Source organism: Anolis carolinensis, chromosome 5 (genome assembly GCF_035594765.1).
Source record: "Anolis carolinensis isolate JA03-04 chromosome 5, rAnoCar3.1.pri, whole genome shotgun sequence".
Classification (NCBI taxonomy): Eukaryota; Metazoa; Chordata; class Lepidosauria; order Squamata; family Dactyloidae; genus Anolis; species Anolis carolinensis.
In genome coordinates, this window is record NC_085845.1 from 13,230,866 (window position 1) to 13,248,211 (window position 17,346).

General features: G+C 41.7%; 1 protein-coding gene across 3 annotated transcripts in view; it reads left to right on the forward strand.

Annotated features, from left to right (window-relative positions):
- Positions 1–17,346, forward strand: part of septin11 (septin 11) — a 139,319-nt gene that overhangs the window by 26,316 nt on the left and 95,657 nt on the right. The window lies entirely within an intron of this gene.

Sequence of the window (17,346 nt, forward strand, 5' to 3'; positions counted from 1 at the left end):
TATTCTGGCACCCTAAGATGAGTCTGGGAGAGCTGTGCCTCCCAATTACATCCGATGTGTATCAATGGGTCTTGATAATGATAGTAATAATATTAATAACAATAGTACTCTGGGGAAGACCCAAATGTTTTAAAAGTTGGTGGGCTAAAAGGGGTCGAAATGCCCTCCATGTGTGGTGATTTTCATCCCTCTAGCCCAAAAACCAAGCAGTGGTGAGCCTCAGAAACCCTCCCATTGCAGCCAATGATCTGAAAATTTTCATGTTTTTCATAAGCCAGACGAAAATTCATGTCTTATAAGCAGCCCATTTTCGTTAGCAGGACACAAATAGAAAAATGAGATGACACAAATGAAACTACACAAAATGAACAGCAGTTCTATACGAATGCACACCTCTAGTTCCCAACCTTTTTGACTCACTGAGCCCTTTTTAGAAACAGTTTCCATGGTGGAGTCCCTTAGCCCTACCCTATATTTTACAAGTTAATGGTGATTAGGAATAGTGTTATGAGGGGAGGAAGAGGGAATAAATAGGAAGGGAATATAAAGAGATAGCTAAACAATTATGCAATATCTATGCTAGTAAACTGGCTGGGATTTCTGGGAGTTGTAGGTCAAAACATTTGGGGACCCACAGGTTGAGAACCACTGCTCTATACAATGAAACTGTATTTTAAAAACTTTTTACCACAATTTATTTTCCGCTATCGCCAGTACACATGATAATGTCAACTTCCAAAGTTGAGTAAATCAAACAATTTCCATCCAACAGAACTAGAGTGCACTGTAGTGCAGCAGCAGGCCTACATTAAGACATAACATAAAATAACGTTTAATGAGACACCTGTGGTTGCAACTTTTTTTTTTGCATAGTGGCAAATTCAACTTGCCAAATTTCCATCCAGAATACAATTTCTAGTTTTCGTATTTTGATTCTACTTTTTGTTTTTTTCTTCTGGGAAGTGCACAGATTGGGAACCACTTCTCTACACAATTACAGGACTAGGATTCTACCTACAGCTGCAACCTCAGATATTATGGGATTTGTAGTTTGGAGAAGTTTTGCTGTCTGGCCAAGAATTCCAAAGTCTTTCCATCAAACTATAAGCATAAAGATTCCATAGGGAAGGAACTATGGTAGTTAAAGTGGAATCCTAATGCTATAATTAAGTAGTATGAACGATCTCCCAAGCCACGTTCCATACTCACTCAGGGCTAGAAGGAAGGCATTATTTTGAATACGTTTACACAGTAGTAAATATCAGTTCAGAGGGATTTATTCCCTAAATATAACAGGATTATAGCTCAGTAATCCATGAAATAACTGTGGTCCATATCTATTGAATTCTACGTGTCAGTGTATCCTTTTAATTCACTGTTGTCTTGTATTTGCTTTGTTAAGCGGTATGGCTGGTAGTATATGATGCCTTGCCAGACTGAAAATGAGCAGAACTGGTCAACCGAGGAGGGTTATAGTAACATTACTCTTGAGGATGGCTGCAAGATATAACTGATTTGGCTCATCCAGTGGTGTCTTGGACATGATTTTATTTTCTTAGAATAGCAGTTCCGAGATCATCTGCTGAGGCCAAATTGGAAGATATTTTTTTCTAATAGAAGGAAGTTCCAGTCGCAATTTATGCCATGATATGAGGGACTGTTTTTCATAGAGAGAGAGAGAGAAGAAGAAGAAGAAATTATGATTTCCACTCAACAGGCTTAAAGTACTGCTTCAGATCTTGATTTTGGCCTAATGACTCATCATGCTTTTGGTTTTGTGTCATTCGAGAAGGACAAAGTGTAAAGCTTTCAATTGGCATTCATGAGATCTTGAAAAATTCTTGATGATAACACTTTCAAGATCTGGAGGGTATGTTTGCATCCTTCCTTCTCAGTGCTGTCTCCCTTTTCAATACTATATTTAGTGGCCTCTTTTCAGTGCATAAGATCAGCTCTAGTTTTGACCCCACTTTCTTTCCACCTGTTTAGATTTGGGGAGGAAGTTATGGATCAGGTGATACAGGGGTCCCATTAGCAAATGTTCTGCTATTGGATGGGCAAAAGAGCCAAGGATTATTTTTTCTAGGACCAAATGTTTTATTATAAATAGAAGTAATCTCCTAGGCCTAAATTCACAGGCCTTATTCATTCCTATTAGCCTTAAAAGAATTGGTTGGTGGAAAAAAATTATTATCCCAGCCACTTGTTTCTTGGGAAAATGTATTTCTCCAGCGATTCATTCTAGGCAACATCAGGGCCGTGGTGGTGCAGCGGGTTAAACCGCTGAGCTGCTGAACTTGCTGACCAAAAGGTTGGTGTTTCCAATCCACGGGATGGGGTGAGCTCCCGCTGTTAGCCCCAGCTTCTGCCAACCTAGCAGTTCGAAAACATGCAAATGTGAGTAGATCAATAGGTACAGCCTCAGTGGGAAGGTAAATGGTGTCCATGTAGTCATATAGCCCCCCCCCCCCCCGAGCTGGAGATGATCACCACTCCTCAAGAGCCAGAAGGAGAAACCTTTACCTTTATTTGTGTTAGTGGTTTCTAGGCATTGAATGTTTGTCTTGTGTCTGTGTTTGCTGGAATCCTCCCTGAGTCCCTTCAGGGAGATAGGCTGGAATACAAGTAAAGTGTTCTATCATCATCATCATCATCGACACAAGGACATAGTATGACACAGCAAACAATATATATATGTGCTGGATTTCGTATCACAGAATCACAAGTCGAACACTTCCCAAGTGTCTAGGACTGTGTGATGTATTTTCGGATGATGCGCACAGATCCCAGTAAGGTGGCCTTTTGCAGTTGACAGATCGTGATTTTTGTCAATGTTTATTGTTTCCAAATGCTGGCTGAGATCTTTTGGCATGGCACCCAGTGCGCCAGTTACCACTGGGACCACCTGTACTGGTTTATGCCAGAGCCTTTGCAGTTCGATTTTGAGGTCCTGATAATGGCTGTGTTTTTTCTGTTGCTTTTTGTCAATTTGACTGTCACCTGATATGGCGACATCAATAATCTACAACCTTGAGGTCTGTGTGTTGTGTTCCAAAACTTTGTCAGTCTGGATTCGAAAGTCCCACAGTATTTTTGTGTGTTCATTTTCCATTACTTTCGCAGGTTTGTGATCCCACCAGTTCTTTACTGCTGGGAAGTGGTACTATCATCATCATCATCATCATCATATCCCTATTGAGGGAAGTAGTAGTGCCATTGTATTCTGCTTTGCTCACTTGGAATGCCGTGTCCGTTTCTGAGCATTACAATTCAAGAGGAATATTGACAAATTAGAACATATCCAGAGAAGGGTAACCAAAATCATTGAAGATTTGGAAACCAAGCCCCATAAAGAGCGAATTAGGAAGCAGCGGATATTTTGCTTGGAGATGAGAAGACAGAGGTGATGTGATAACAATATTTACATAAAGGGGTGACATATGCAGAAGATGGAGTGAATTTGTTTTCTGCTGCTCCAGAGACTAGAACATGAGCCAGTGGATTCAAATTATGAGAAGAGATTCTTCTTAAGCTGTTGGAAGAACATTTTATTGTAGGAGTTACTCAATAGTGGAATAGATTGCATCAAAGGACAGCACTGTCTCCATCTTTGGAGGTATTTAAACAAAAGTGGAATGGGCACCTTTCAGGGGTGTTCATCTCCTCTTCACAGGGAAGACAGAATATCTATGCAAACTAAAAGGTTTTACCCAGTTTACTTGCACATTCTCTGCTTATCATCATCATCATCATCATCATCATCATCATCATCATCATCATCATTATCATTTATTTACTTATTAATTGCCCTCCATCTAAGATGCTCTAGGTGATTTACAAGATAAAATTGTAAAGGATAAAAATACATATATACATACAAATATTGATAAAATTAACATAGATTAAAAGCTCTACTAAAGAGCCAGGTCTTGCTTCTTCAGTCTTATTGAGTAGCGCTAGCACATGGCTGCCTTGTGACTGTCATAAAGGCCAGAAAACTCTTTACAAAAAGAAAAGAACTCTGTGCAAGCAACAGTTGGCAGTGTATTTGTGATGGGCATGTCTTGGATGATTGCATTAAATGAATCATAGTGAAACTTCAGTTATAGGTACAGTGGGGGCCTTCTGTTCTGGAAGGTAGTTCTGCATATACATACCTACATGAATAAAACCCTTTTGCTTGAGCACAGTATGAGTTGAATCCCTTCCCAAAGATGTACACCGCTGTGATTCCTGGGCTTTGCTTCCCTATTGAAAGTTGGAAAACGTCCAGTGAAGGTTTGAATCTTTGGCTACAAGCCACCTCTATAGGAAATAGCAATTCAATACTGAGACTGTTCTAAATCTAAAAGGAAGCTTCAGCTCAAGGATGAAATCAAACCATTTCCCCCTCAAATAACGAAATACCTTCCAGGACACATGCTGATGGAGCACGGAGATTTTAGATGAACGAGTGAAGTTGTTTATTGTCCTGTATCTTAGCCAAAAAAGGGAACAGTTCCTGGCCGCCTTGAATCCAGGTCTCCTGTTGCAAAATTGTTTTCCGCTTGGATCCTTTTGCTCACCTTTGCTGAATTAACTTTGGCTAATGCTTATTTAGAGAACATTTCAACTCTGAGACTCAGTTGGGAACTGAGTCTCAGAGTATATATAAATACCTATGAGGGTTGAATGAAAAGTAATGCCTCCAACTTCGTAACTCCTCAATAGATGGCAGTACTGGTATGCAGCAGGTACTGGCTTGTTCATTAGACTCTCCTCTACAGTTCCATTTGGCGGGAAGCCTTAGCATTGAACGGTTGTGTTGTTTAAGTGCAAAGTATGGAACCCTGCACAGATGGTTGTTCAATGAGACTTAAGCAACGTGCAGTCACTGAATTCTTGACAGCAGAAGGAGATTCATCAGAAAATGCAAGCTGTTTATGGTGATTGTGTTGATGTGAGTACTGTGTGTCGTTGGGCAAGTAAGTTTAAAGATGTTGAGATGGGAACCTCTGACTTGCATGACAAACAAAGAGTTGGACATCCTGTGACAGCAACCACCGAGTTTCACAAGCAAAAGATTGACTGATTCAGGATAATTGTCATATCACTCAGAGAGAATTTTCAAGCATAATTGGCATTTCACAAGAACTTGTGGGTCACATTATTGCAATGCTTGGCTATCGGAAAATCTGTGCACAATGGGTCCTGTGAGACGCTGGTTGCGGAAACAGAGTGTCGACTTTTTCCATGACAGCTTCAGAAAACTTTTTCAATGTTGGCAGAAATGTATCCAAATGTCTGGTGATTATGTGGAAAAGTGAATAGTGGTAGTTAAAGAGCACATTCTAAGGATTATTTCTGCGTTTGGTTTATTAAAATGTTCCTATCCAAACCCAAGTAACGAAGGTGGAGGCATTACTTTTCATTCAGCCCTCATATATATTTTATTGGACAACACACCAATCCTTTTGTTGTATTGTTCTGCAACTGCTGGTTTAAGAACTAAACTAACACAAGTTCTATCAAGCCAGTTAGAATTCAATTCTGATTTCGTCTTGCTCTGGTTATGTGGCAGACCTTAAGCAAGGAGAAACAGCAGGATTAAATGCACTGAAAGACAGGTATGGGATAAATGTTTATTGTTGGGGGAAGAGGTAAACATCTTAATTTTAAGAGTGGTCTACTGATAGAACAAGCTGGAAGGGGTTCAAGAAAAAGGTCAGAGAGGAGTCCTTGGCAGTGTAGACAAGAGTGCCGTTGTATCCACTCTCCTCTTAGTCCATGCTCCACTTCCCATGAAATGGATTTTGATGACCCAGCTCAAAATAGCTTTTTGTCTGCCAGTATAATTAAATTCTAAAGCTTGCAACTAAACTATATGGTAGTATGTGTGGGATGTGCCCCTCATGTACCTGCAGGGATACAGGTTTATTTGTGCAATTTATTGACAGAGCAATCAGTTCAAGATTCACTAAGAAAGAAAGAACAAATGAACAAACCAGATATGGTCATCCATGAGACATTCCATAATCCACATTTGGCCAAAGCTTTTATTGGGCAGAACTTCATGAACTGGGTATGTGGGATTTTTAAACCTCTTTGTCAGTCTTTCTGTAACATTTTTCTTAATGCAGAGATCTTGAAAGCTTGCATTTTGGTGGCTTGTATAAAAGACTCCTTTCACTACGTACTTCAGGTTTTTCATAATTTGAAACATAATGCAGAAATTGGTTATCCAAAGTGTTGATTCATTGCTCGAGACCAATGTCAAAACTGAGAGATTGAGAGACGGTTTTGACATGATAGCAGCCCATCCAGAAAAGACCTAAGCTAATGTGGAGAGCTAAACTAGACAGGAGGCTTTCAGAGTTAATTCAGGTCAAGAAGAACCAATGATTCATCCAGGACCTCAGGTTGTTCGGGATGAAATTGGTTTTATCTTCTATTTCATAGCAGTGGCTTCCCATTAGCTTGCCATTAAGTTGACTTCTACTTTTGGTGACCCCATGAATGAGAGACCTCCAGGTCACTCTGTTGCCAACAGCCAAAGTATGATAACGTTTTGCTAAAACTTCTAAATTTCTATATGAGTATGTACTATAGATTGTGTAGATTTACCCTACACCAAGATGAAGTTGTATCTGCTTAATTATGTGAGTTGCTTGGGATGCCAATATTGCAAGAAAGAGGAATGCAAACTAACTACATTTCTGCAATCCCTTTACCGCTGTCTGTTCTCTTTGGCACTTCCAGGAGCTGAAGATTCACACATCTATGAACAACACGGTCTTCATCTCTACTGTAGAGATTTGAATGCTCTATAATACAATAATGGTGTGTGCTTCTCTGTTGCTTTCCTTTCTGCCTGCTGGATGTGTCATTTTGACATAAGAATTTGTTCCTTTGGAAGTTTTTCTTTGTAGCAAAATAATATTGTTGCACTATTTACAAAACAAGGTTTCCATAACACAAATAAAGTTCTTTATCCTTCCTTCTCTGCTTCAACGCTGGGCTTCTTTCTCATGCAGATATACAGCTTCGCTCTCACAGAGCTTCCTCTCACATCGAACTTATAAAGAGCTTCACACAATAGCTTTACACACAGCAGCCTTCACACTGGAGCTTCACACACGAGGTCTTCATCCTGCGGCTTCTCTGACCGAAGCTTCTTACACTAAGCCTACTCACACTGAGGCCTCCCTCACACTGAGGCTTCTCTCACACTGAGGCATCCCTCACACTGAGGCCTCCCTCACACTGAGGCCTCCCTCACACTGAGGCTTCTCTCACACTGAGGCATCCCTCACACTGAGGCCTCCCTCACACTGAGGCCTTCTAAGCTACAGGCACACCTGATTATATTGAACTGCGGCTTTTGCTGAATCATTGCATCCATTTAACCCGTTCAGTGATTGACCCCCATTTTTGTAATTAAAAATATCTAGTTAATTTTTTAATAGTTCTAACAGAATTTGTATTTAAATTTCAGAGAATTTACTTTGAATCCCAGGGCATCATCCTACAAATTTTCTGTTGTTATGGAGAGCAACATATTCTTAAAAGTACCTTTTCAAATTCTGGCCTGATTTGAGCATATTTAAAAATCATTATTTGGAGGAAGGAACCCTGCTAGATAACTATACAGTTCGTTACGGAATTAATTTCAAGCATTTCGACAATTTGTATTTGCTTATATATGTCTTGTATCATGCAGCCGTTTCTATAATTTAATTTGAAATCGTAATTCTTTAAACACTGACAAAACCAGATGTTTTCGTCTAAACCAAGTCATCCAGAAAAGCTGAACAGTAAATCCAGGAGGGCTGGAACATAAATCCCAGTTTTAAAACTGGCTATTCTTTTGGAAAATGCTCTCTTTTCTTGGACCAAAGTAGAGAATGTGGCACCTAGTTACATGCTTTACTTTCTTTAAAAATACAAGAAGTAAATAAATCATAAGATCAGGCATGGGCAAACTTGGGCCCTCCAGATGTTTTGGACTTCAACTCCCACAATTCCTAACAGCCTACCGGCTGTTAGGAATTGTGGAAGTTGAAGTCCAAAACACCTGGAGGGCCCAAGTTTGCCCATACCTGATATAAATGCCGTGTTAAATGAGATGTGATGTTAGTTGTATGAATACTGTGAACAGACAGTCTTTCCTAAGGAATAAAGAAACTGCCCATAGAGTATTCCCCAAATGTAAAAACAGGTTTTTATTCAAATAGACAACATAAATTCTTTGCAAGTGACTGAGCAAGCTGGTGAGGAAGAGAAAAATGGTTCCAGTCCCTGTCTCCTACAATACTTGTTCTACTATATTTTATTTCTTATCTGTCACTCCCCAAGGTTCTGCTAGACAACCTGATTTTCATGCTACATTCCAGGGAAGGAAGGTTTCTTTTCCAACATGGAAAAGAAAAGGTTATAATAGAATTATTGGGGAAAGGAAAACATTACTCTTATCCTTGAAAATTAGGTTTGAATGGCACTATTATTATTTTTACACAGGCCAGCTCTATTGGCTGGAATTCTACATCGATATCAAACAGAGTGTGGAAATACAGTGGAGTCTCACTTATCCAACATAAACGGGCCGGCAGAATGTTGGATAAGTGAATATGTTGGATAATAAGGAGGCATTAGGGAAAAGCCTATCAAACATCAAAATAGGTTATAATTTTACAAATGAAGCACCAAAACATCATGTTAGACAACAAATTTGGCAGAAAAAGTAGTTCAATACGCAGTAATACTACATAGTAATTACTGTATTTATTAATTTAGCACCAAAATATCACGATATATTGAAAACATTGACTACAAAAATGCGTTGGATAATCCAGAACGTTGGATAAGCGAGTGTTGGATAAGTGAGACTCTACTGTAGGTTGCTTGAAGCATCAGGTTTTGTCTGCCTCCCCTCCCCATGGCTTTATGGCCCTGGAAAAAGTACAACAGGTATAATAATGTGCCAAGAAGATTGCAAACATTAGCTTTTGTTGCTGTTGGCCATTTTTGTTGAGAGGACATAACACAATGGAAGATTAACTGTTTGGCAGTGGAATATGCTGCCTTGGAATGTGACGGAATCTCCTCCTCTGGAGGTTTTTAAGCAGAGACTGGATGGCCATCTGTCAGGAGTGCTTTGATTATATTTTCCTGCATGGCAGGGGTTGGACGGGATAGCCATGGGGGTCTCTTCCAATTCTATGATTAGGTCAAGGTTTTCCCCTGACATTAAGTCTAGTCGTGTCCAACTCTGGGGGTTGGTGCTCATCTCCATTTCTAAGCCGAAGAGCCGGCGTTGTCCATAGACACCTCCTATGTCATGAGGGTGGCATGACTGCATGGAGTGCTGTTACCTTCCCGCCGGAGCGGTATTTGTTGTTCTACTGACATTTGCATGTTTTTGAAACTGTTAGGTTGGCAGAAGCTGGGGCTAACAGCAGGAACTCACCCTGCTCCCCGGATTTGGACTGCCGACCTTTCAGTCAGCAAGTTCAGCAGCTTATGGGTTTAACCACTGTGCCACCGGGGCACAATTTAAATGCAGAAAGTGAATATTTCCATCCACAGGGGTTGGAAAGACCTCTGCCCAAGACGTTGGGTATTCAGGGGGTAAACAGGGACGCTCCTGTCTTCCTGGATGCAGCATACTGACGTCAACTTGTTGTTGCAAGAGCCTGTCCTTTTCCTCTGATCTTGTCTGTCTGGTGGATAGAGAATCAAGTTGAGGGAGATTATCTCTGACAGGTCTACACACTGACAAGAGGAGAAGCCCGCAATTTGAACAAGTATCTCTTGATAAGCTCGATTGGAATGAACAGATTCTGGGAAACGTCTCCTCGAAGGATCTCCTCATTGTGACATTTGCAGGCTCCCTTGCCTTTGAATATATTTATCCCCTGGCCTTTTGATATGAACTTAAAGCATAGTTTTATGTTGATTGGATTCTTGCATCCTTTGACCTTAAAGGATGAAATTCCTGTGCTGTATAGTTGTATTCCCTTGCAAGTACTGTAGATGTTGCTTCTATAAAATCCATTTTTAGTATCCTTTCTATAGGAGCACTCCTAGTCCTAATACTATGCAAGCATTGCTGTTCTCCATGAATGTGTGTAAATGTCTAGATACATTTTCCATAAAGGGTAGGAACTCTGCTGTTATTTAGCCCTGGGCATAAGGAGACCCAAATGTATGGGCCATTGGATGATTGCTTAATGGTGTAGGTGCCCAGGCTGTAAAACGGCAGAGTTTTCTTCTATGCCTTTGACTTACCTTCCTCTTGGATGTCTTTTTCTTTTCTAACTTGCATGTCAAGTTGCTTCACTAGCGATACAGTCTTGACAGCACTCCTATAATAGATATGCACAGGGTTGCAGAATATATATAGAACTTGGTTTCTTTTGCAAAACTTTACTTTTTGCAAAACATGGCATTACAGACAGCTGTGATTCGGGTTCGCAGTGATGCTTTGATTCCCTAAAATGACACAGTGGCAACATTACAAAACTGTTTGCTAGCTTTCTGTTTTCTGGTATTTTAAAAGCTGCTGCAGTCAAAAGTTTCAAGGCTTCTACTGACATTGTTACTTAAAGATCTCTAAAAGGTAGACACTTCTATGTTTCGTAGTGCAATAACTCAAGGCATGGTTGCATGATCAACAAACACTTTTTAACATAACCATTCCATTGTGTTGATGGTGTTTTAGGCATATTTCCTCGTTTTTCTTATAGGATGTTTCCTTTATCACTTTGGGATGGATTACAGTTAGATTCTGTATATTTAAGGAGTGTTGACAACTACCGCTTTGAGAATTAAAAATTAGGGTGTGATGGAAAGGATGGGAAAATACAGTGAAATTGCAATGCGCTGTGTGTTTTACTCAGGCCTTGAGGTGCAATGGATCAACTTCTGCACTTACGGAGTCCAAATGTCACATCAGCTTTGAATTTGTGTAAAACAGGATAACAGTGCTTACATATTATTTTATCTTTTATGTCTGCATATACCTGACTTTTATATATTTCTCTGTCAGAATTTGGGTGTTAATGCAAGGTAGGAATATTGTTCAAATCCCTTTATGATTTTACTAGGCAAGAGTTTATTTATTCTGGCATGAAAAGCCATCGTAATAAATCCTTAAAGCAGATATTGCTTATAATATTTTGCAAATGACTTGAGTTGTTAAAATCACCCAGTTTCTTGGGAGGTAGTGAAATTTGGAGCCATTTATGGGTAGAATGAGAAGTGGTCATGGCAAACTACTTGGATGGAATAGAAGGAGCCTGTTAAACCTAGAGACAACTCTGCATCTTACTGCTTCCAGCAGTTTGTGTCACATGGAAATTCAGCTGCTTTATAAAACACGCCTCAAGCCTGCTGGAGGATGGGCAGGACCCTAACCAGTTTCCTCCAGCAAACAATTGTCTACATTATGAGACCTTGTTCTGCTGATGTAATTGGGTGGGACTGGCTTCTAGTGGAGCCCAGCCTACGGAGAGCTGCCAATCCACCCATGTATCACTATCACACTTCAATCACATCACAGTGGGTTCGCTGCCAATAGGAAACAAGCAGGTGTGTGACGTAGTTGTTGAGAGTGTGCACAGATGCAAAGGCGGATGTGGGAGAGAATGGTGCCCAATATGGCATTTCTCAGCCCCATGGGACAAGGCACAGTTTCATTCTAATACACTCTTGGTAATCCCAAAGTACTACAATTCATTTGCTTTTACTTTCTCTATTCGACGTTTTGGAACATGATAATCTCAGGGTGCATTTATACTGTAGAATGAATGCAATTTGACACCCTTTAACTGCTGTGGCTTAGTGTTGTGGAATCTTGGGAGTTATAGTTTTCTTTGGCAGAGAACATCCTTCTATATCAGTGGTTCTCAACCTGTGGGTCCCCAGGTGTTTTGGCCTACAACTCCCAGAAATCTCAGCCAGTTTACCAGCTGTTAGGATTTCTGGTAGTTGAAGGCCAAAACATCTGGGGATCCACAGGTTGAGAACCACTGTTCTGTATACTTGATAATTCCAGAGTGCTGCAATTCATTTTATTTTATTTTCAGTAAATGATTTGTTGCCATGGATCAGCGCTGTAGAATCCTACAGTTTGGTGAAGCACTGGCACTCTTTGGCGGAGAAGGCTAAAGACCTTGTAAAACTGCAACTCCCTTGTTTCCATAGCATTGATCCATGACTGTTAAAGTAGTGTCAAACTGCATTCATTCCACAGTGTAGATGCACCTCAGTTTAAAGTAGTGGATCCCAATCTTTGTTTCTCCAGGTGTTTTGAACTTCAGCTCCCAGAATTCCTGACAGTTGACCAAGCTGCCTGGGGCTTCTGGAAGTTTTTTTGGTCATAATAGATTATATTGGCCTAGGCAAAAAAATATACTGGTGCAAAACTTAATATATTTTCTTGGACAGTTTTCATCCTGCAACATTTTGTTTGTAGGGCAAAAACTGTATGTGGCAAGTGGATGAAATTTAGGGATGTTGTTTACATTTGTTGATAAGTGTAGGGTGCCTATTTTGTAGCTCTAATTGTATTTGCATTCTGCAGCCCAACATCAAAATTACCCTTAAAATTCATAATGGTTTTTCCTGACATATGGAAGTTAAAGATGTGAGGCACGCTGTCCTCTAATCCATCTGGTCACTTTGACTCCTCACATGCTCATCCCATTTCCAGAGGTTGGTAGCACTTGCCCCCAATTTTGTGTGTTGCTCTTCGAATTAAAAGAAATCAGTTACTAATGGACTGGACAATGCATTTATGCAGGTTATAGAAACTCAGTTTGTACTGACTAGCCAAAACATCATGTTCTGTCCTAGGTGGACTGAGGGATGTGAATCACGAAGAGGTGGTTTTCTGGGAAATGCTGTGGCCCAGATAGGATCACTTGAAAGTGTTTCGTAAGGTTGCTTGTGGGAAACACTGAAATATTTATTTGCTACCATTTATAAGTGATGTGTGCAGTTCTGCTCGAGAGCTTGCCCTCTAATATTTCACAGTTGAAAACAAAGACACTTACATAATCACCCAGTCTGTATTTTAGCTTTCCACACTGTCCTTCTTCATATATTGCTAGGTTTTCTGGAGATAATGGAAATGTTAAGTTGGAAAACCAAGCTGAAGCTTAGGTTTTTTCCCCCTTTGTTTCCACCCTCTCTCCTCTCCCCAAGACATAGATGTTTACAAACTACTTTCCTTTCAGTCCTCTGGCTAATAAATTATCTTCTACTCAATTGTCTAAGTGTGTTTATAATAGTGATACCTTCCCTTTGTCATTTATGCACAATCTCATCTGATACAAGGCTGGTTTAAGTCTGCTACAGCTCTATATAGTAAATAGTTGCCATATAACCTCAAACAATTTTTCTCTGTAATATTACTTTGCATGTTCATTTTTGAGCTAAAGCTTTGGGTCATACCTTGCTTAACCAATTCTGTACTGATCAATTCTCTATTTTTCCGTACTTTGATTATCTTTACCTTTGAAATGCATACCAGAAATAATATAAAGTCTTTGTTCAATAGATTTTCATTTTTGTTTTCAAATAAGGAGATCAGCAATAACACTCGTCTAAAATAGACTTGTCCTCCTATTATTCAGTTTACCCAAGTTAAGACTATTTCCCAAAACTTTCGTATCTTTAGACATAACAGCCACATGTGGTTCTAATCTCCTAGGGCTACAGTTAAATTCCACAGATACAAATGAAGAATGCTTTCAAATGTATACAAATCAAATGCATAGGTGTCTTTTTTGTGGATTGGAAGCAGAACAGATGAAAATAATCTCACGATTATAGTCAGTCACCAACTGAACCTGAATCAATAGTTATTGTAAAAAACAAGTGTCCAAATCTCAAAAAATGATTATTCCACTTCACTGCATCGAGGTTTTTGACTCCTCAAAGGTGCAACAATTTAAGAAGTTGGACAGTTTGGAATGTGCACAGAAGAAGGAAAGCGCAACCTTATATGCTTTCCAAAAGAGATCTGTAAGGAAAGAGTCAAATAATAGCTTCTTTGGAACTAGAAATATAAGTACAAATATCAGCGGAAAGGTTTTAGCTCAGACCACTCTGTATGTGGTAGCTTTATATTTGCAAGGAGAACTTCCCCACTTAACATAGAGAAGCATAAAAATGTTACAAACCCTCTTCGCAATCTGCCATCTAATTCCTCCACCTTGTATGGCTCAGGCCAAAGCACAGTCGCATTTTGGTTTTCATGTGTTTAGGTATTGCGGGTTTCTTTATAGGCAAGTTTGCCACCAAATGAATGGGATTTTAATGGCAGATTTGTGACCTACTATGGAAAATGCAAAGAAAACTATAAAATTCATTTAGTAAGGCGTAAATGCATCAGATATATATACAGGAAGTCCCCAAGTTACAAACATCCAACATACAAATGGCTCATAGTAAAGAATGGGGTGAGACACAGGAAGTGAGAGAAATTTACCTCTGTGATGACCCATGGGCCTTGTAGTCCTGCTCATGACATTGTGATGCCTGATGAAGAAGAAAACTTGGGTTTTTTACCTTCCCAGTCAGAACTGGATTCTTCCCAGACAGATTCTTCCCAGCCAGATCTGGGAACCTTGCACCTGCAAGAGGGTTATGTTCCAGAAGTATGTCAAACAAACACTGAGGCTACTTCTCCTGTGTTTTCTCGCCATGAGTTTTGTAAACAACAGAGAGGTTTGGAAGCGGCCTCGCGCAGGAGTGCTAGAATAATTGCTAAGAATTTAGCCAATTAAGCCTGCTTTCCATGAGAATCTTTAAGGAGTCAAACATCTGGTCTCAGAGATTAGCTTTCGTTTCTGGTTCCCAGAGAACTGCTCTCGGCGGGAAAGTTAGACTCTATATAGGTGTTTTACCCGCGGAGTAACTTTGCGGAGTCAATTCGTCAGCCTCCGGAGCGAGTTGTGTCTGGACAGTGCGCTCCGTTTCAAGCCTCGTTCCTGCTCAAGCCTTGTCCTTGTTTTCAGCCTTCGCTCCTGTTTCCCAGCCTTTGTTTACCTACGGACCTTGCCTTGTTTCCCAGGACTAAACCTTGCCTTGTTTCACGGATTTTACCAAGTTATTCCACGGACCTTGTTCTTGTTCCTCGTTACCTTGTTCCACGATTCAAGCCTTGTTTCAAGTATCAAGTTATTTCCTAGCCTTGCTCAAGTTCATGGACTAAAGGACCTTGTCATCTCCCCTCACTTTGCCTGGCAAAGTGAGTGTTTCGGTTATTGGATTACAACTTTGGACCTTAATATTTCATATTGGACATTGTTTCCTTGGACTAATTTTGACCTTTCCTGAAAGGTCTGCTTCTGGACTAACTTTTACATTTGCTTTTATTAACTTTATATATTTCCTTAATAAAGATATTAGATAGAATCTGGCCTCTGCGTATGGTTATTGGTGCCCTGTAGCCTGGGTCGTGACAGTTTGACTCCGCCACCCATAAGCACCAATTAACCAAGGCCAGAATGTCTACCGGAACCGTGCCGGGCGGCCAGCCGATTACCTACACCATCGACAAGGATGAGGTGGACCGAATCCGTGATAAGCTCAATGCACAGGATGGGGAAATAAAGGGTTTGAAGGAACGCGGAATCCGTCTTCCGGCCATGGCGTTACCAACCAAGTTTACTGGAGAAGCTTCTAAGGTTCATGTTTTCCGTCGCCAATGTCAAGCTTATCTAGAGGCCCGTGATGCCGAGTTTCCCCAGGAAGACATCAAGGTGGCGTGGATTTACAGTCTCCTAGACGGGCCAGCGGCTAACTGGGCGACGGCTCTGTTCGACCAAGCCTCCCCACATCTAAGGTCAGCGCAACATTTCTTGGACCACCTTAAGGCGACCTGGGGAATCGAGGACAATTTGGAGGCAGCCGGGCACAAACTCCGCCGCCTCTTCCAAGGAGACAGACCCATGTCTCAGTACATAGCCGAGTTCCGAGTGCTGGCCCACAACACCGGATGGAACGATGTGGCCCTCAGAGGACAATTTCGGGAGGGTCTCAACATTGAAATGCTGGAGGAAATCTCCAAGGTGGATCCTCCCCAAACGCTTGAGGCACTCATCGATCAATGTTTACGGGCTGAAGTCATGATTGCCAACAGGAAACAGTGGGTACGAGGCCAGAGCGGTAGAGCTGGGGCAAAACCCCCCGCTCCCGCCAGCGTTCAGCCGCGCCCAGTGTGGAGACCCCCACCACCATCCCCATACCCCAGAGGGAGCGAGGAGGTGCCGATGCAGTTGGGCAATGTGCGTCCCAGATTAGATGCCGCCGAGAAGGCCCGCCGCCAACGCCTAAATCTCTGTTGGTATTGCGGGAATGGGGGCCACTTCGCCAGAGAGTGCCCAGCCAAAGGGAAGCCCGCCGCCCGTCTTGCGGCGGCGTCCTCCACGGAGACGAAGGCGTCTGAGGCGGCTGGCACACAGCCGGCGGGGGAAGCCAACGACCGGGCGTAGAGAGGCTCGCCAACCCGGTCAAGAAACCCATTCAAGAGCCGCCAACCGGGGTCCTGTTCCTTCTAGTGGTCACCTTATGGTCAGCAAAAAAGGGACCCGTCATGATCCACGCCATGATAGACTCAGGAGCTACCAACAATTTCATTGATAGAGAGTATGCCGACTCTCTGGGATTACAATATCATGACTTCAAGAATGCCCGTGTGGTGCAAGCCATCGATGGCCGTCCTCTCAAGACGGGCCCCGTAAGCCAGTGGTCGGAACCCACCAGGATGTGGATAAGGGAACATATGGAAGAGATTTCCTTCTTTGTTACTGAGGTTCCCCATTTCCCTGTGATTTTGGGGATTCCATGGCTGACACTTCACGACCCAAGCATCTCCTGGTCCAACAGAGAACTGCAGTTTGCTTCAAGGTACTGCCAAAACCATTGCCTCGTAGCCAAGGTCTGCCATGCCACAGACACCGAGCCCATTATCACCTTGCCAAAGAAGTACTCCGAGTATTGGGATGTATTCAATTAAAAGGAAGCCGAGAAATTACCCCTACATAGACCTTATGACTGTGCCATTGACTTGGTGGAGGGGGCCCCGATCCCGCGAGGGCATCTCTACTCCCTGACTGAACCAGAGCAAGAAGCTCTCAGGGAATTCATAGAGACAAACCTTCGCAAGGGATTCATCAGACCCTCTCAATCCCCAGCCGCCTCCCCAGTGATGTTTGTGAAGAAGAAGTCAGGGGAATTACGCTTGGTGGTGGACTACAGAGCATTGAACAATATCACTAAGCGGAACAGCTATCCCCTGCCCTTAATCTCGGATCTATTAGACCGACTTCGAGGAGCCAAGGTCTACACCAAGCTGGA